This window comes from Mauremys mutica, chromosome 2, assembly GCF_020497125.1.
Source record: "Mauremys mutica isolate MM-2020 ecotype Southern chromosome 2, ASM2049712v1, whole genome shotgun sequence".
Taxonomy (NCBI): domain Eukaryota; kingdom Metazoa; phylum Chordata; order Testudines; family Geoemydidae; genus Mauremys; species Mauremys mutica.
In genome coordinates, this window is record NC_059073.1 from 52,181,407 (window position 1) to 52,202,611 (window position 21,205).

Consider the following 21,205-nt stretch of genomic DNA (forward strand, 5'->3'; position numbering starts at 1 on the left):
GCTGCTAATGCTTCTGGCAATAACATAGCTAGGAGATGATTCTGATTAACCTTTCTGGTCCTGTGGATGAAGGTGCAACATATGGAGCAATAAAAAGGGAAATGGCTTTCCCCCAAGCAGGCCAAATAATGCACATATGCATACAAAGCAGGAAAAACAGCAGGACAAGAGGCTTACTTCTTGAAACTGTGTTTTTGTCTTCTGTTCCCACACAGCAGAACCAAGGACCTCTGTTAGGGCACTAAGATCCTTAGTAAGAAAAACAAGAAAGAAAAAAGAACTCACAACACTAAGAAGGCAGAAGCACTGGATATGGTCCCTTCTGACAAATCAGGGTCCAAGGATCTGGGGAGGTTTCTAGTCCACCTGCTACAGTGGTTGGAAGAAAATTAAGTGGTTGGTGTATCACGCCTCCTTTTAGAGCCTCCTTCTTCAAATGTTTGTCACTGCAAAGAGAGAAGCTGAGGGCATGACAGCACTCCAATTGACAATTATATTAGAAGGTTCTACCAGTACAAGCTGAACTGTCAATTCATCCAAAGAGCATGAATGTGCAGAGGCCACTTGAAGAAATAGGAGTTATATATCTTCATTATACATATTGCTGGATGTCTTTCTAAAAGATATGTTATAGTTCAAACAGGAGTTATTTCAGGGAAATTCTATGGCCTGTGTTATGTAGAAAACCAGACTAGATGATTGTACTGGTCCCTTCTGGCCTTATACAATATGTACCATTAGTTTATGGTGGAATATAGCTTTTGAACGCAGAATCAATGAGAGAAGAGCATGATGACCATATACGTAACTACCTTAATTATAAAGACAACTGGAAAGTATGAAGAAACAAAAATGCCAGACGTGGTTTTTTTTAAATAAATGGAAAACTGAATTTTTCTAAATGACCGAGTAAATCACTAAATGAGAAGTGTGCCTTTTTATGAGTGATGAATATTCCAAATAAAAAAAAAACCACTTGATAGAATTTAAACTCTGCCTGCCAATTCTCAGAGAACTTGGCTATATAACATTTTATAGGAAAGAAGAATAAAATTAGAATTCATAAATGTAAAGCACTCAAGAAAGTAAAAGTGCTTATTAGCTTTAAACCTAAAGGGTGCAATAAATGTGAGTAAAATATAGCTACCTTTCTTTTTGCGTCAATGAGATTGGCTCGCATATAATCTTGTGGATATACCATTTTTTTTCCTGTCAGACTCATTCTATCATTTCATTTCAGGGCCACAATAATACAGACCATATCCATTTTGTAATTTTGATATCAAATCAAATATTGCGATTGCAGGAACACTAAGTAAGTACCTGGTGCTACCAAAATTAAGCCTGAAGTAGATGCCTACTCTCTGCCACCCCTCTGTTTATGATGCAAATTGGAGTAATGGGAAAAAAAGGACCTAGATTTTTTTTTTACAGTATCTCTGGGTAGCAATGTTAACAGTCCTTCTGGATAATAGCCTAAAAAGCAATAACTGGTGCAATATATAGAATGGCTTTCACTTAGAATATCAAACCACATTCTAAGACATAACTGGTTTGAAAGTTTTAAATGCACACTGTAAAATGTAGAGATATAAATTAACCAAGTCATTCTATCCACCACTTAGAAAGTTTGACAGAAGACACCATTAAGATAAAACAGAAACAGCAGAATAACAGTAGCAATAGCAATTGTAGGCCCTGATCCAGTAATTTAATGGTGCTCCATGTATGCAGCAGGTTGGGGCATTAATGGATGGTTCAACAGACTTACTTCCAGGTGAATATATATGTAGACATTTAGCACAACTTGAGTATAGTACAGGGCTGATGCCATATAAAATTAAATCAGATTTAAACTAATTAAATCAGATTGAAATTGTTGCTTGGACAATTTCAATTTTTTTTAATATTTACATATTTGAAATGAAACAAAAAGTGTAAAAATGTTGTCCTGTCTGCTGCTGTTTGTTTAAGCTAGTGCTACTGCTGAACCATAGAGTGGTATTGGTGGTGATAGGTCATGACAGGATACTCTGCAGTCAGTTCAGATCTCCTGGTCCATGATCCTAACATGCTCAAATCAAAACCTCAGAGATGGCACATTGGTATAAAGATCTACAGATTTGCATAGCTATTAATATATGAAGCTGAAAGGGGGCAGAGCATTTAACTGTAATACCACTCACCAAGCATCACTTTAGGCCTCCCCCTCAAAGCTCTCCAGCATTTCATTTTTAACGTCCTTCTCCTCCCTTTAAGAAGTCCAGGGTGCTGGGAGTTCTTTGCCCTCAGGAGCAGCAGGATCCTCATGCCCCCTTTTCCAGGACTGGGAAAGGGGCATCAGCAAAATCTTCATTCAGCTCCCAGATATGTAATGGGATCCTAAGTTCATCCTTCCAGGACTGGGAAAGAGGAAACAGCAGAAGGATCGTCAGCTTAATTCTAGATTTGCGAGACTGGCAGTAGCAGCAAGATCTTCTCCCATCTTGCCTGCCTAGAATTTCTGCTAAGGAGCAGCAACAACAGTAGGATTCTTATCCTCCTTCAAGAACTAACAGAGAGACTGAGTGCTGCAGGTGAACTTCAGGTCTATGTTTGTAGGGGAAATGAGAGAGGGCTTTCTCGGCTGCACATGTTGCCAATACCAAGCATTCAAAAGTCATGAGTAGAGATGAGGAAAAGCTTTCTGACCAGACAGTTTTCTGTCAGAAAACGCTGATCCAATGAAATAAAAAAAAATTCTTGGAAACTTACAGAGTTCAATAAAATTTTTGCAGGAAATTATCAGAATGTTTAGTATTTACTTTCTTATACTACACCAAATTGGAAAGGATAAAGTCAATATAAAATGTTTCAACCATATCAAACTGAAGTGTTTTGCATTTATTGAAACCAAACATTTCAATAAGGTGGAAATGCATATTTCTGGAATATTTTGTTTCATGGAACATTCAGAAATTTCAACTTTTGTTTTGATTTGGGCTGAAACTAATTTTGAAATCTCAAAATTTCCTATGGATGGAAATTTTGTTTTCAGACCTGCTCTAATCATAACTCAGGGCCCTCAAAATCATGAATTTGTCTTAAAAATCATGAGAATTTTAAAAGTAAACAAATGTGGGTTCTTTTTATTTACCTTTGGTATTTTGAGCCTCCGGTGTTCATGTTATCAAGCTCCAAAACCAAAAAGACTAAAAACTGTGTTTTTATTTTTTGAAAGCGGAGATTCTCACAGAATCCCATGGCTCCAGAAGCTGGGGTTTCAATTATAAAAACTAAATATTGTGAGATTCACTAAATCGTGAGAGTTGGTAATACTGGGGAGCCAGGATGTCCTTCAGCACAGTCAGCATCTCCATTTGGCTGCCATTCCCTAGGAGGTAGGTGAATGGGGAAAGGCAGGCAGGAGAGAATATTTCCATAGTGTAGGAGTTTTCCCCACAGACCTACCATCCACACAAAAAGGTATAGCATTGACAGGTCTGGGAACTGAACCCCTAAATTTCCAAACTGTCAATTAATTTCAACTAAAATTTCCCCAAAATAAGGAGTGAGAGTTTAAGTATTGTCCCCAGCTGCGTAAACAACTAGGCTGCTCAATTTTGTGTATAATTACTGTGAAGTTCACATAAATCAATCAAATGAACATCTAAATGGATGGTTAGGCACCTAAATAAGGCCCCAGTAAAATAATAAATAATAGTAACAACAATGCAGCCAGAGCTGTAGGTTTTTCTCCATTTGTCTAGGCTGGTCTTAGGGAACAAGTAAAAACCCTACCATAGTGGAAGTGAAGGGATGAGAAGAGATCTCAGTAATACAGTAAATATCTCAAAGTAAATATTTTTCTTTGCATTCAAAGTATATTCCATCTGTTTTTCATTCTCTCACATGTCTCCATTGCAGAGCACATATGTCTGAATTTACGCCCTTTTTGTTTTTGTATTTTTGGCAGCTACTAAAAAAGGGTTTTAGATAACAAGAGGACAAAAAGTACTCTCAGCCAGAAGGTGTAATTCATAGTTTTGCTGAGAGCAGTCAGGCCTCTTAAATATTATCATAAGCATTTGGGCCAGATTTTTAAGAGCACATCATCCACAATTGGGACTGTATTTTCAAGACAGAGAAGCTCTGCCTTATGCACCAAAATAAGAGGCACGAATTTCAAAAGTGCTCAGCAGTTGGGTGCTGTGCTCTTTCACAAACCTGACCATACGTGTCAAATGAGAGCAGCTGGGTGCTGAAATCTGAGTTCTTAATTTACGTGCCTAGATTGGAACAGAGCTCTTTTTGAAATCTAACCCAGTTATGGGGGCTGATCCTTTGAAAATCTAGTCATGATCTGTTTTAAAAATCTGCCTCTCCATGGTTTACATGCTAAATTGAACTCTTTCAATAAATAAAATCCTTGAATGTTTTCCCTTGGTCATTTCTTTGTGTCTATGTCTCACGAATTTTCCAGTGGCATTCAAATTTCACACTCTCTGATCTTTCTACCCAAACAATGCTTGTCTTGTTCAATTGAATTATTTAGATCTGGGGGTGGGAAGAGTCAGCAAAAACCTTCACAGAACCAAGATCCAGCCATTAGGATCCAACACCTTAGTTTACCATCACCTACCAAGCTTCATTTTCCATGGAGCTGCTTCAGTCAGGGCTGGTTGCATGTAGCTTTAATCTGATAGAAGACTCTAGTCAAATCTCTTATAGTAATTTCTATTTCAGAATTATTACAAACCTTGAAACAGTTTTACTGAAAGGTTGGTTGAAGTTTGCAATTCTTTCAGTGAGCCAGTGCTGAAATTCAAGCGAACTTGGGCTGATATTTAGTTTCTACTGCAAACTAGGCAAAACTCATCAGTTCTGGTTGAGTTTCATTTTGAAATTTTGGGTATGAAAGAACCTAATGTAAAGCAAAACTCAGTGCATGTGAACTCATTGGCACTGAGCTGAAAATAAAGATTCATGCTCTGAGTACCAAAGCTATTGGGTTTTTCGTCTTTGCTTTTTCTGCTATTATTTGGCAGAACCAGTCCAGTTATGGAAGAGCAAGTTGAAGTATCTAGAAGTACTGAGATGATATAAACACGTAGAAAAGAATAAGAGCAATTTTTTCAGAGTAATAGGATGAAACTGAGCCAAGAAATTTAGACTGAATATTTATTTACTAATAAATATATAGTGGAAGATGAGAAAAATTCCTAACAATAATATCTTTTTGACACTTTTTATAGACTACAAAGGGATTGGTTGCAGAACATTCATTTCAGTCATTTAAAACTTAACTGGATAAAGCACTAGACCAAATACACTATAAGGGAAAAATCTGCATTGGCAATGGAATGGAGTGGATGACGTAACATAGGTTTATTTCCATTTATAATTTCTATGATTAAGTTATTTCTACCAAAGTAGCATGGGATTAATGCTAGCCTGCTAGCAGACTTCTTATAAATTTAAATTAAATAGTGCTTAATTTTTTAACATTCTGATGTATGATGCAGCAACTGCAACTAATATAATGTTGCAAATATTTTATGATGGTGGAAACACTAGCCAAGCCTGTTGTTGAATCCTGAAGCATTTAGGCAAGACTTCCACTTAAACCAAAAGGGGGATGCAGAATCAAGCTCTGTATTAAAAATCAGCTAATGCCTCCAACAGTGCTTGATCTGTTTGTGTGTGTCTGCACATGCGCAAGTATCTGGTGAACTGTAATTTGACTGTTATACTCCACTGTTACTTGCAATATATCCACTGCTTAAGACTGCTGTTTGGGGAACAAACAAATAACAGGAATAAAAGTTAGTGAACAATATCAATTTGGGAAAGGTATGCTATCATTCTTTTGGGGAGATACCATTACGATTCCGCCCACTCCACTGCTCAAAAGTGATATGTTGTAGCACTCAAAAAAGGTTGTAAAACATTAACAAGATCTTGTAGGCCTCACTGGAGCCCTAGGCAGTGATAGGGAGAATCAAAGTAGGCATGGCCTTGGCAGAATAGTAACATACCAGGTATTAGCTAACCAAGAAAGCACGTTCCTGACCGGAAAGGATGGCAGAAGAACACCCAGAGTTCTCAAATAACTACATAAACAAACTCCCAAGAGATGGTACAGGAACATATTAGCACCTCATAAGGATGGAATGACAGGATAATGGATGAGGATGTTTAGTTCAAACTAGCAGGTACAAGGTACAGGATAGCAACAAAAAGCATATGAAATGTAAAACACAACTTATTTGTATCTATGTATAAAAGGAGAGTGGAAGGAGGGCATCTTTGTACTGACTTAGGGGACAGCATCATGTTATGTTGATTTAGCAGGTACTTTGTTGTGAGCATACATGTGTTAGTTCACCTGTAGCTCCCATGGGGCACTAGTACCATGCTTCATCAACAATAAATCTAGCTGAGCAGCTTCCCAAGCCTGTGGTTTTTCTGTATGAGTAACATTGAGGTCTGCTGAATCAACACACCACACTCTTTGCTAGTGCAGCTAACATCTGCAGCTCTAAGAACTGCAGCAATAGCAGCATTAACAACACAGCAGCACTAGCAACACTTAGCAACACAAACAGGTCTCTTCAGGAAAAGAGCCTACTGAATTGGAAAAGTGGTTTTAGTCTCAAATAACTGGGGGTGCAACATATTTCCAAGCAAATAAATAGTTACGCAAAAATACTAACATTTTGTCAAGTGCCTAAGTGACTTTGTAGCCTAAGCCCCATTTTAAAAAGTCTACTAGGTGCCTAAATCCTTGTGATTTAGGCTCTTCCAATCCAGATTTTTAAAAGGTATTTAGGCATCTAACTTCCATTGAAATCAATGGGAGTTAGGCACCTACATACCTTTAAAAATCTGGCCCTAAGTGCCTAAGAGACTTTTGAAAATGGGACTTGGGATATAAAGTCACTTAGGACTTCTGATCCCTCTCTCTCCCCAAATGACTAATGGGATGAACATGAACCTTCTGTTTTTTGTAAGAAATACAAAGGTCCTTGCCTAGTATATACATCAGTGGGAAAGAAAGTGTAGGTATGCTGAAGGTATTAGACTCCTTAAGTGCCCAGGTGAAGGAATGATAAATATACTGTATATACTCGTTCATAAGCCGAATATTTGTGGTAAAAAGGTGATGCCTCAAAGAGCAGGGATCGGCTTATAATGGGTCTACACCAAAATTTGATGATTTTAAACTCTATGGAATCATTGAATTGAATATATAATACATTGTGGTTTTGTTTACCTGGAGCGTTCACAGGCATGGAGCCCCTCAGCTCCCTGAGGCCGCGGTTCGCTGATCCCAGCCAATGGGAGCTGTGGGAAGTGGTGCCACTTCCTGCAGCTCCCATTGGTTGGGAACGGCAAACCGCAGCCACTGGGAGCTGAGGGGCTCCGTGCCTGTGAACGCTCCAGGTAAACAAAACGTCCCAACCCGCCAGCGGCTTACCTTGATGGGCTGGGAGCCAAAGTTTTCCAACCGCTGAAATAAAGGGTCGGCTTACAAAAGGGTCATACAGTTTTTGCTATTTTTACCTATCCATTTTGTGGGGTCGGCTTATAAACGAACGGGCTAATGAATGAATATGTACGGTAGTTCAAATAAGATATAAGTTCAATAATACATTTTAGACTCAAAATGCAATGCAAAAAGTATCTGTTTTGTAGAAAGATACTTCAGAATACTTATTAGGAAAGGGATTAGGGCGCTATTATAGAAAAATCCATAAAGCTTTTAACCTAATATTCAACTGTAGAGAAGAAGGCAAACAGGATGCTAAATTTTATTGGTAGAGGAATACAAGTATAAATCAAAGAAGAGAATACTACTCTACTGGTTATATCTCATGTCAAATACTATGTAAAATACATTTCAAAATGCTTTATGAAAGTTAAGAGAAGTGCAGCACACAGCAAACAAAACATTAGGTTTCAAATAAATAGGTTATAGAAAAAGATTGGGAAAACAAGGGTTGGAAAAGAGAAGAATTCAGAGTGACCTAACAGACACTGTAAGAGATTAAAAAAACCCAGGGGATTCATCCTGTATTCCTTGAACAAAAATTCCCACCGAAATTTAAGACAAGTTTCAAGGAATAAGAAATGCAAAATAAATAAATAAATAAATAAATAATTTGTGGGGTGCTTTTTTTAGACCATGTCTTCTGTATGTGCCTGCTCATTCTTGCATATACAAACAGTGTATGTTTTGCAAGAGCAAATGGGGCAGGAGAGGAGGAAAAAACCTAATGTGTCTATAATAATCAGTTTAATCTAATCTGGCATCAAAGAACACTGGAATGCCATAATCACATAGTTATTGCATGTTGCCCCTATAGAGAAGAGTTATGGGTGCCTTACATTTTTTTTTAAATAATTGGAGATATACCAATGTCCTCAAGCTGGAAGGGACCTTGAAAGGTCATTAAGTCCAGCCCCCTGCCTTCACTAGCAGGACAATACTGATTTTTGCGCCAAATGGCCCCCTCAAAGATTGAACTCATAACCTTGGGTTTAGCAGGCCAACACTCAAACCACCAAGCTATCCCTCTGCCCTGCATGGCCATACTTTGTTTGGAATTTGTTTTAGTGTAACCTTAAGTCTGAACTTCCTGAGTTTGAAATGCTTGTTTTGAGGAAAAATAGTTCACCCCAGAATTGATGCGTAATCTCAAATTTAACTCCATTTTAAAGTAGTTTGGGGATATTGAAAATGTATGAGCAAACCTCAGAATAATTACGATGTGGATCCATGTCAGGCATGTACAGCTTTGTTTATCAAAGGGAGACTCAGTAGAGGTTTTTCTGAAAATGTATCCATATATCAATAAAGGTATATCACAAATGAAGGCTCTGATCCTGCAAACACTTAAGTACATATATTATTTTTGTGAATAGTGCTATTGAACATTATAGGGCTATTCATCTGTGCAATGTTATATACAATCTTTTGTGTTTGAAGAATCAAGACCTATTTAACATTTAAACGTCAGAACTTCAGCTAGGAAGTGGGGAAGTTCATGGCAGCAGATTGTATGGAATTTATTTCACAGAAAAAGTTTTTAAAAATAGCATATTAGATTACACACAGTACCTAGAGAGTCCATGATTGAAAAGTGTATTCATGAAGTAGAGCAAGAAAAGGAAAATGATGTAGATGAATTCCTAATCAAAGAGACTAAAAAAAGGCATAAGGAGACAAATGAACAAATGAAACAGCGAAAAAAATAATGAGAGGTCTCGTAGCATATTTTCTTTTTATTTTCATAATTTTAATTTTGATTGACTTTTGATTGGTTTAGAGCTATTACATTTTATTAAGAGTCTATTTCAGATTAATTATGTAACTAGACTCCTGAAAGATGAAGAGAATGGATGTGTATCTAGATCGATACATATATATATATATATATATATATATATATATAAGCTAGATAGATATAGATATAGATATACATAGATAGATGATATTGATATATACTTATTGGTAGAAGGAACTGATTTTTAATGAGAAAACAAAGGAATACTTTAAGTATGAGTTAATGATATTTTTAGAGAGTAGGACGAATGAGGAAAAGAGTGATCTCCGTGGATCTGAGTCACGTTTTTCACACTGGAAGTAAATAGTTTAACCTATTTTTTGTCTAATCACAAAGGATGAGATTTTTCCATTGGCCCTATGTGGCTGCATAGGAGAGTAATATCCTCCACATTCAAATCTCCACCCCTCCCCAATGCAGCTGTCTAAGATCTAACTAGATCTTGGGACCAGACCAGATGCAGGGGTGAGGAGGAGACTGGGGGAATACACTATGCCCAATACTTCCTCTCCCCCTAGGAGCAGGTAGGTAGGTGACAGAGAGTAGGTGGAGCAATGGTTCTAATCCAGGAGACCTGTTTCTGGTAAAGGGCTGATGCAGAATACTTCCTCCACACTCAATCTCTGGAGGAATTGTATCTCAGAATGGTGTCTTGGAGGTACAATTATTTATGGTATTATTTTTGGACAGTGCAGTTACACACCACTCTAAAATCAAGGCTGACCCTAAAGGCTCAATCTCAACCTGATAGTAATAATATGCCTGTTAACAAAGCAATTCTTGGTTTGTTTGGTGTTTTGTTTGTTTGTTTGTTTTTTTGCTAATGATGGTCAGCTTTAACATTTTTTAAAAAGTATTTTGTTTTTAAAAGTTTTTATCTGAGTTTGATGTTTTGCTAATGATGCTGCTTTTTTGTGCTAATGATGTCGGTTTTGTAACAGAAAATATTAGAAAGTAGTAATGTCCCTGTCAGCTTGGGTATCATGACCAAACTCATACATGCGACACAGTATATCAGTCAATTGGCTCAGATCAAAGAATGTACAGTTGCCAACTATCTAAATGATTTGATGTTTGATTTTGATTTTGTAACAGGCAGAATTGATATTATTTGATTTAGAAGTTGAGATCTTATTTACAATTTTGTCCTAAATTTCATATTTTCCTATAAGCTCTTGCTGTTGTTAGGAAGCTGTAAAATGCAAATCGTCTCATTTAATTTCTATATTTAGAAGAAATGGTGTAGCCTTGTTTTTAGTTAAAATATCAAGTGCAGTCTATATTAATGAGTTGCAAAATCGTAGGCCAATATACATTGGACCACATTCACGTGGCATTTTATATAAGAGCCATTAGATGTTGTGGAACAGGTCTTTCAGTCTGCTTAATGAGCTCTTAAATAAAGAAAATATTGACTTTCCTCAAACCTCTAGCTGCTTGGACTGTGACATGAGGAGTATAGGGCACAGGGGTGAGCAGATAGATCTCTGAAGAGAGAGGGGGTGCAGAAATTCATCTATTTTCAATAATTCTATTTATCAAATTTTAATTAGATCCTTTGCAGCTACATGTTCTTTGATCTGAGCTAATTGATCGGTGCATTGTGTTTTTAATAGGTTTCATAATAATAATACTTGGCACTAATGTAGCAATTTACAATTTTCAAAGTGCTGTACAAACATGAGCTAATTAATTCACATAACACCTCTGTGAAGTAGGAACAGTAAGTATTGTTATGCTTATTTTATAGAAGGAGAATCTGAGGCACAGAAAGGCTAAGTGATTTGTCCAAGTCCAGCAAATGAGTCAGTGGAAGAGTCCCAGACAGAACTGAGTTGCCAACTCCATTTCAAATCCACTAGACCATGATTCCTCTCAAAAAAGAGACTGCTTGCTGGATTTTGTAGTGCATTTGCTCTTGCTAAACTGTTTGCTTCTTCTCTGATTTCTTTAAAATAACTTCAGCAGACCACAAAATGTACAGAAGTTTGAATCCCAGATACTGGTCTTGACAAGAGCCATGAAATATCAAGCATCATGTCTATCACGATGATTCATCAGTAGTTGCTGTTTGCCACTGTGAAAATAGAAGATATTGATGGTACTAGTTTACAATCCCTGAAATCTCCTTGACTTGATTAGCTAGTTAATGTCTCTTACCCTATGTCACAACTTCTGTCATACAGTAGAACCTACTGGTGCAGAATAATGTACAATATACCACTTCAGACCTACTTGTAAATATTTGGTCTCCTATAACCTATATTTTAAAACAATTACTCTCCTTTTTAGGAGTTTCAGTAGTTTATCTTCAGTTCATGAAGAATAACTGAAGACTTCATGAATTCCACTAGGGACCTCATTTGCAATTTTATGTGGAAGTTGCTCAGATAGTGTGATGATGGGTGACAGTACAAAACACTAAAGACGACAGATGTATGCCCCAGAACAAGAAGGGTGTAAGGGAAAATGAGCTTTTTGCTCCCTCTATAGGAGACAAAAATAAATCTTTATTTACATACTTTATCCTAACTTCATTATCAGAACATAAGTTCTGTACAGTGTTTTAAACTGAGTGGAGTTTATTTTTTTGCCATTTTCTGGAAATATTAAATGATGCATATAACTGTATTTATGAAAGGGTGTGTATGTTATGAGGGTTATAGCCTGGGAAAAGTGGGTCTCCCTGATCTGACAGGTACTGGACTCTTATTGGTACTAAGCCCAAATGAAATAAGGCAACCAAGGACTTTGTTAGAAAAAGCAGAGTCTGTTCAGTGATCTTGCTTCATTCTGAGTTTCGTGCCTAGAAATTCTGCCCAGATACGACTTTCCATGACTGGACCCAGCAGCAGCCAACCTAGTGGAGCAGACCTGGAAGCAGTGGGGTAGCTGGTGGAGTTGATTTCTCTGAAACAGGACTGGCAGCAGAAAACCTTCTTGAAATAACCTGGGAGCCACAGGCCTGAGTGGTGCCTGATAGGGTATACGTCACAGAACAAGAGCAAGCAGGCTGAGGAGAGACATCTCCTGGTGCCAACTCACTACCTCTGAGTCCAATTGGATTAATGAGTGAAGTGTGTGTGTGTGGTGGGGGAGTTGTTTTATGAATACAATATGAGCCCATGAAAAATAGGCAATCATCTGTGGCTTTTGGGTTATACATATCTATTATATACTGTTTAGATTTTGCCAGTTTCATTTTATTCTATAAATAGACATTTACCTTGTTCATCCCAAGTATTGTAATACATATTTGTGGTTTCATATCCCAAGGTCTCCTGGGCGAGGGGAGAAACACCTATAAAGGTGAACAGGGTGGTTAAATTTAAAGTTCTTAAAATCTGGAAGTGGATGAGATTTTAAGTGGGGTCTTGGAACACACAGGATATGTTCACATTGCAACTGAGTGTGAGCTTTGCAGCTCAGGTGGACAGATTCACTCTAGCTCTGTTGAAACCAGCATGCTAAGTATAGCAGTGTGGCCATTGCGGCATGTGTGGAAGCTTGGTCTAAGGCTACCCGATCCCCTGGGCCCGAGCTCAGGTGAGTCACCACCCATGCCACAACATCCACGCTGCTATTTTTAGCATCCGAGCACAAGGGGGAGCTAGTGTGAGTCTGTCTTCCTGGACTCCCAGCAGCAGAATAAACATACCCATAGATACAATCTGAACCATCCTAGCCCTTACTACTGCTAATGGCACCTGAGACAAAGGTTACATTTTTAGATATTATGCAATGCATGCTCAAGTTGGTGAAATTCACCACTGTGTAGGGGGCCAGCACAAGGCCTATGCCCCACTTACATCCTTAATGGACATTCATTTTCTGCTTTACTACAGCACTGATAGAAATTATTAAACTACCTTTTAAATATTGACATTTATTTTGCTGTTGATTCTGAAGTCTGCAAAACACATTTTATTAATAAAAATATTTACACATTTCATATCTGTTTCTACCATCATCCTTCATCATTGGAAAGAAATAGTACCATTATAATCAGCTTTGTTTCCTCTTCCTAGTGGCCAACATATGATTTCTGATTACACATCATCTGTTGTTGTGTTTGTCTTTATATTTGACTTCAGGCATCCTATAATTAAAGGGAGAAAATCTGTTGGCATTTTAGCCTGAAGCTTGGTAAAATGCTGCAAGACACTTTCAAGACAAATCACCAAGAACTGAGAGGATCAACTGGTGGGAAGAAAATGGCTTATCTTGCACTTTATTGCAGATCGCTTCATTAAGCATGCTGTGAGAATGCTAGTAGGTCATGAAAGATCAGCAGGCTGTGCCACATCAAGCTGCATGGTAATTCTGATTACTGCTGCAGTTACAGTGATTATCCACTAGGTAACGTATATAAAGAAATACCGCACCGGGTCATGCATGCCTTACTCGTCTGGAACAAAACAAAACTACATATTCAAGTTTGGTGTTTCAGGCCACCCTCACTAAAATGAGCCAGCAGCTCAGAATGGAATGATATAAATAAATGATGCACTTCACATCAGTGTGTGAGGTAAACAAAGCTTTTTATAGGGAAAATAGTATCTTTAAAGTAACAGGAAGGTCAGAAAGTCCTAAACTGTGCAACTTTCAATTCAATTTTGTACCACTAGTGGTGGTCCAATAGAGGTAAGTTTTCATTTAACAAACAGGAAGGATGGCACTACTTCCAGTAATATAAGTACATCCCATTATTCCTACATCAAAAGGCACATTCTATGATAGTGCAAGGTGTTACAGAAAATCAGAAATGTTGGGATTATTTCTTACTGATTCTATAAAATATAAATTCAATACACTTGCCTTTTTTCACAGTTCATACTTTGCTAATGGACACCCTAAATTCAAATTATTTCTAAATGTAAGGAATTGGGTACTGGGGTGGGAATCAGTGGATTGCTTGGTGGGTTTTAGGGAACTCATAGCTAAGAAACTTTAAAAGGGGTGATGCAGATGAGGGAACAGAGGCATCTGTGGATAGAAAGGGTGGGTGGGTGAGGAAACAAAAGCAAACAAGATCAGAGGAACCAGAATGACTACAAACAAGTTGCAATTGCTTGCAGTAGCTAGCTGCGGGGACAGGGTAGGTCATGGGAAGAGGACAAAAGACAGGCTGGAGGCAGAAGCTAACTCTGTTCAGAGAGAAGTGTATCAGTTGTGAGGTAAATAAATGTATTCATGAAATGAATACCTGGTGAGAAACTACTAGCAGAAGGCAAAAACAACAGAGGGCCTCCCAGTGTTCAGTAGCTCCAAGGTACTGAAGCAAAGGCTTCTGGTAGCCAGAGCAGAAATTGGAGCCTTTGTATAAGGAGGATGATCATGGAATTCAACTAAGTTTCCTGCTGGTCAAAAGCAAAATACCCAGATCCACCTGGCCAAGTCATGCTCCACTAGGAGAACAAAAGAAACCATACAGTTTAGAACTCAGAGGGATGGAAATTATTGTTGAGCAGAAATGATGGGCCTGATTCTCCTTTCAATTTCACTGGTGTAAATTAGGAGTAACTTCATTAAAGTTAATGAAATTACACTGGTGTGAAGCTGATGTAAATGAGAGGAGAATTAGGGGTTGTCTGCACACAAATTTGCACTGGTTCAAACCCCAGAGTGGTTGCTCTGATTTAAGAGTGATTTATTTTGGTTTAATTTCATAATCCTGGTTTAGTGTAAATAAGATTGTACATGCAGCCTTTTCCCCGGTTTCACTAAATGAGTTTAAAACAATCCCAGTTTTAGTTAAATCCATGGCCTAATGTGTAGGTAAGCCTTCAGGCTCCATTGTTTGCTCTGGAACAAACAGATGAACAGTTTGCCTGGAGATGTGAATAAAGAGCTATGTATAGCTTGTTATGTCTACTATCTTTCTTCAAGAATAAGACTAAATATCTGGGAATCAACTAGGCTAGGAACATAGGATTCTGGGAGTGTTTCCACTCATTTTCTTTCAACAAAGAATACGTCTCATTCTCATGTGCTGAGCAGGGCCGCCCAGAGGATTCCGTGGGCCTGGGGTCTTTGGCGGCGGGGGGCCCCCGCTTCGGCAGTAATTCGGTGGCGGGGGGTCCCTCCACTCTGGGACCCGCCGCTGAAGTGCCCCGAAGACCCGGAGCAGAAGGACCCCCGCAGGTGAAGACCGGGAGCGGAGGAAGCTCTGGGGGCCAGGGCCCCGCGAGAGTTTTCCAGGGCCCCCCGGAGCGAGTGAAGGACCCCGCTCCAGGGGCCCTGAAAAAGTCTCGTGGGGGCCCCTGCAGGGCCCGGGGCAAATTGCCCCACTTGCCCCCCCCTCTGGTCGGCCCTGGTGCTGAGGCCCTTTGAAGTAGCAAGTTCTTCCTGGTTAGCATGGCTAATTGGCTGAATATTTACACTGAAGGGAAGTGTGATAAACACCACCAAGTGCAAAGTTTATTGTGCTCAGTCACCATCTGTAGACCCAGACTAAAGCAATGAATAAAAAACACATTTATATAGCAACAGGGCACTGAGATACTATGATGATATCTCTCTTCTTCCTTTCACCTGCAAACTCAATTGTGCTGTCTATAACTAGTGCCTAAAAAAAAATATTTCAACTCCATCCTGGAACCTCTTCAGTCTGATTTTTTTGATCCTCATTATTCCATCGACACACTTCTTTTCATTGTCTCTAACAACTTCTTCCTGGCCATATCTCTGGGTCTGTACTCCATCCTTATTATTCTTGATCTTTCAGCTGCTTTTTACATATTTGATAATGCCCTCTTGCTTAACAGCTTGTACTTCTTTGACTATCAGCACCCTGCTTTTGTTTGGCTTATCTCCTACCACTTCTGTTCCATCAAGTCTTTTGGTGGATCCTTCTTTCATTTTACACTTTCAGTTGGGATACCAGAGCGCTGTGTCCTAAATCTCTCTTTCTTCTACACTCCTTCTTTCCACCCTCTGTCTGTGGATGGTATCATCCACCTGAAAGGTGGCTTTCAGCTACCATCTCAGCAATGAGGTCTCACAAGTCCAAGGACTCCACACCTGACTCCTACCTAATCTTGCATTGACTTCTCGGATGTCTCATCATCAGTTTAAATTTAGTGTGCCAAAAACTGGGCTCCTTATCTTTCCTCCAGAATCCTCTTTCCTCCTTTTTTGCAGCCATCATCCTTGCAGTCACTCAGGCCCATAATGCTGGGATTATCTTCAGTGTCCCCCTCCCCTTTGTTCCAAAAATTCAGAAATTGGCCCAGTTTTGCAGCTTCTTTTACTCAATATTATGAAGATAAAACCTTCTATCTCTGTATATACAGCTAAAGTGATCATCCAGGCCCTCATCCCCATCTTGATTATTGTAATCTCCTCTTCACTGGCCATCCTGCCACCCACCATACTCCTCACTCCAGGCCATACGAAACACAGTCATCACAATTATTTTCCTTGCTTCTCTCTGTATATGTCATCCTACCCCCAATTTAAATGGACTCCTCCCTGGCTGTGTGTGTCTGGCAATGGGCTGACACAGCATATTCTCCCTCCCAGCACAGTACAGGAGCTAAGAGTGAATTGTGACTTAGAGGGGTGATTTTAAGGGTATGTCTACACTACAAAATTAGGTCGAATTTATAGAACTCTTTTTTTCAGAAATCGTTTTTATACAGTCAATTTTGTGTGTCCCCACAAAAAATGCTCTAAGTGCATTAAGTCGGTGAACTGTGTCCACAGTACCGAGGCTAACATCGACTTCCAGAGCACTGCACTGTGGGTAACTATCCCACAGTTCCTGCAGTCTCCGCCGCCCCTTGGAATTCTGGGTTGAGATCCTAATGTCTGATAGGGCAAAAACATTGTTGCGGGTGATTCTGGGTACATGTCGTCAGCCCCCCTTCCCCCTCATGAAAGCAATGGCAGACAATCGTTTCGCGCCTTTTTTCCTGGGTTATCTGTGCAGATGCCATACCACGGTAAGCACAGCTGACTGTCACCGTAAGTCTCCTGGGTGCTGGCAGACGTGGGACTGCATTGCTACACAGCAGCACCTCATTGCCTTTTGGCAGGAGACAGTGCATTATGACTGGTAGCCATCATCATCATACTCCTGGGTGCTCTTTTAACCGACCGTGGTGAGGTCAGTCAGGGGTACCTGGGCAGACATGGGAGTGACTCAGTCAGGTCATTCCCATCTTCTGCCAAACACCCAGGAGATGACGATGGCTAGTAGTCCTACTGCACCGTCTTCTGGCGAGCAGCCAGGAGATGATGCTGGCTAGCAGTCCTAATGCAGCATCTTCTGCCGAGCAGCCAGGAGCTGATGATGGCTATCAGTCGAACTGCACCATCTGCTGCCACCCTAAAGATGTAAAAGATAGATGAGTGGATCAAAACAAGAAATAGAGCCGATTTGTTTTGTATTAATTTGCTTCCTCCTTCCCTCCCTCTGTGAAATCAACAGCCTGCTAAACCCAGGGTTTTGAGTGCAATCATTGAGGGGGCCATTCTGTGACACAGTTGTTTGTGTGATGCAAAGCCACCCCTTTTGTGGATTTCAATTCCCTGTAAGCCATGTCGTCAGTTGCCCCTCCCTCCATCAGAGCAGACAATTGTTTCGCGCCTTTTTTCAGCCCAGACGCCAGAGCACTGGGATCATGGAGCCCGCTCAGATCACCGTGGCAATTATGAGCACTGTAAACACCACGCACATTATCCTGGAGTATATGCAGAACCAGAACCTGCAAAAGCAAAACCAGGCGAGGAGGCGACAGCAGCACGGTGACAAGAGTGATGAGAGTGATGAGGACATAGCCATGGACATAAACTTCTCACAAAGTACAGGCCCCGGCAATGTGCACATCATGGTGTTAATGGGGCAGGTTCATGCTGTGGAACGCCAATTCTGGGCCCAGGAAACAAGCACAGACTGGTGGGACCGCATAGTGTTACAGGTCTGGGAAAATTCCCAGTGGCTGTGAAACTTTCGCATGCGTAACGACACTCTCATGGAGCTTTGTGACTTGCTTTCCCCTGCCCTGAAATGCCAGAATACCAAGATGAGAGCAGCCCTCACAGTTGAGAAGCAAGTGGTGATAGCCCTGTGGAAGCTTGCAAGGGCTAGCTTCCATAGCCCTTGCAAGCTAGCTGTGGAAGACTTTTCACACGGTAGCTTGGCCAGACAGTCGGGCATCAGTTGGGAGTGGGCACATCTACTGTGGGGGCTGCTGTGATCCAAGTAGCCAACACAATCAAAGAGCTGCTGATATCAAGGGTAGTGACTCTGGGAAATGTGCAGGTCATAGTGGATGGCTTTGCTGCAATGGGATTCCCCAACTGTGGTGGGACGAAAGACGGCACCGATATCCCTATCTTGGCACCAGGCACCAAGCCAGCAAGTACATAAACCGAAAGGGGTACTTTTCAATGCTGCTGCAAGCACTGGTGGATCACAAGAGACATGTCACCAACAACAACGTGGGATGGCTGGGAAAGGTACATGATGCTCGCGTCTTCAGGAACTCTGGTCTGTTTCAAAAGCTGCAGGAAGGGACTTTCTTCCTAGACCAGAAAATAACCATGGGGATGCTAAAATGCTATACACAGGCAGCCTGGGCAGTAGTCAGGAGCTGTTCAACTATAGACTGAGCAAGTGCAGAATGGTGGTAGAATGTGCATTTGGACGTTTAAAAGTGCGCTGGTGCAGTTTACTGACTCAGATAGACCTCAGCGAAACCAATATTCCTATTGTTATTACTGCTTGCTGTGCGCTCCACAATATCTGTGAGAGTAAGGGGGAGACATTTATGGCGGGGTGGGGGGTTGAGTCAAATCATCTTGCCGCTGATTACGCACAGCCAGACACCAGGGCGGTTAGAAGAGTATAGGAGGGCACGGTGCACATCACAGAAGCTTTGAAAACCATTTTCATGACTGGCCAAGCTACGGTGTGAAAATTGTTTGTTTCTCCTTGATGAACCCCCTTGGTTCACTCTACTTCCCGGTAAGCCATCCTCCCCTCCCCGCTTCGATCTCCGCTTGCAAAGGCAATAAAGTCATTGTTGTGTCACATTCATGCATTCTTTATTAATTCATCACACAAATAGGGGGATAACTGCCAAGGTAGCTCAGGAGGGGTGGGAGAGGAGGGAATCACTGGGTGGGGTGGGGGAGGAGGGAAGGATAAGGCCACACTGCACTTCAAAACTTATTGAAGGCCAGTCTTCTGTTGCTTGGGCAATCCTCTGGGGTGGAGTGGCTGGGTGGCTGGAGGCCCCCCCACCACGTTCTTGGGCGTCTGGGTGAGAAGGCTATGGAACTTGGGGAGGAGGACGTTTGATTACACAGGGGCTGTAGCGGTGATCTGTGCCTTTCCTGCAGCTCAACCATATGCTGGAGCATGAGTTTGATCTTCCAGCAGCCTGAGCGTCGACCCTTGCCTTCTGGCAGCAAGCTGACGCCACGTATCATCTTCTGCCTGCCACCTCTCCTCGCGTTCATATTGTGCTTTCTTGCACTCTGACATTGTCTGCCTCCACGAATTCTGCTGTGCTCTGTCAGTGTGGGAGGACAGCAGGAGCTCAGAGAATATTTCATCCCTAGTGCATTTTTTTCGCCTTCTAATCTTCGCTAGCCTCTGCGAAGGAGAAACATTTGCAGCTGGTGGAGGAAAAGGGAGAGTGGTAGTTAAAAAGACACATTTTAGAGAACAATGGGTACACTCTTTCACATTAAACTTCACTGTTCACATTACACAGCACATGTGCTTTCGTTACAAGGTCACATTTTGCCTCTTGCATTGAGGGCCTGCTGGTTTGGTGTGAGAGATCACTCACGCTTCACCCCTCCCCGCACTGCGTAGCTAACAGCGGGGAACATTTCTGTTCAGCCACAGCCAAACAGCCGAGCAGGAACAGGCACCTCTGAATGTCCCCTTCATAAAAGCACCCTATTTCAACCAGGTGACCATGAATGATATCATTTTCCTGAGGATAACACAGAGAGATAAAGAACAGATGTTGTTTGAATGCCAGCAAACACCAGGACCATACGCTGCAATGCTTTGTTATGCAATGATTCCCGACTACGTGCTACTGGCTTGGCATGTCCTTCCATGGCGGACGGAATAAGGCCACCCTCCCCAGAAACCTTTTGCAAAGGCTTTGTGAGTACATCCAGGAGAGCTTTCTGGAGATGTTCCTGGAGGATTTCCGCTCCATCCCCATACACATTAACAGACTTTTCCATTAGCTGTACTGGCTGCGAATGCCAGGGCAAATTAATCATTAAACACGCTAGCTTTTAAACCATGTGTAATATTTACAAAGGTACACTAACCAGAGGTCCCTTCTCTGCCTTCAGGGTCCGGGAGCACACCTTGGGTGGGTTAGGGGGTTACTGGCTCCAGGTCCAGGATGAGAAACATATCTTGGCTGTTGGGGAAACCGGTTTCTCCGCTTCCTTGCTGTGAGCTATTTTCCTCATCCCCAAAACCTGCTTCAGTGTTGCGTGATTCTCCATTGACCGAGTCAAAGCACAGGGTTGTGGTAGTGGTGACTGCACCCCCCTAGCATGGCATTCAGCTCATCATAGAAGTGGCATGTTTGGGGCTCTGATCTGGAGCAGCCATTTGCCTCTCTGGTTTTTTGGTAGGCTTGCCTTAGCTCCTTAATTTTCACATGGCACTGCTGTGCGTCCCTGTTATGGCCTCTGTCCTTCATGCCCTTTGAGACTTTTTCTAATGTTTTGGCATTTTGTTTACTGGAACGGAGTTCAGCTAGCATGGATTCATCTCTCCATATGGCGAGCAGATCCCGTACCTCCCATTCGGTCCATGCTGGAGCTCTTTTGCGATCCTGGGACTCCATCATGGTCACCTCTGTTGATGAGAGCTGCACTCACCTGCA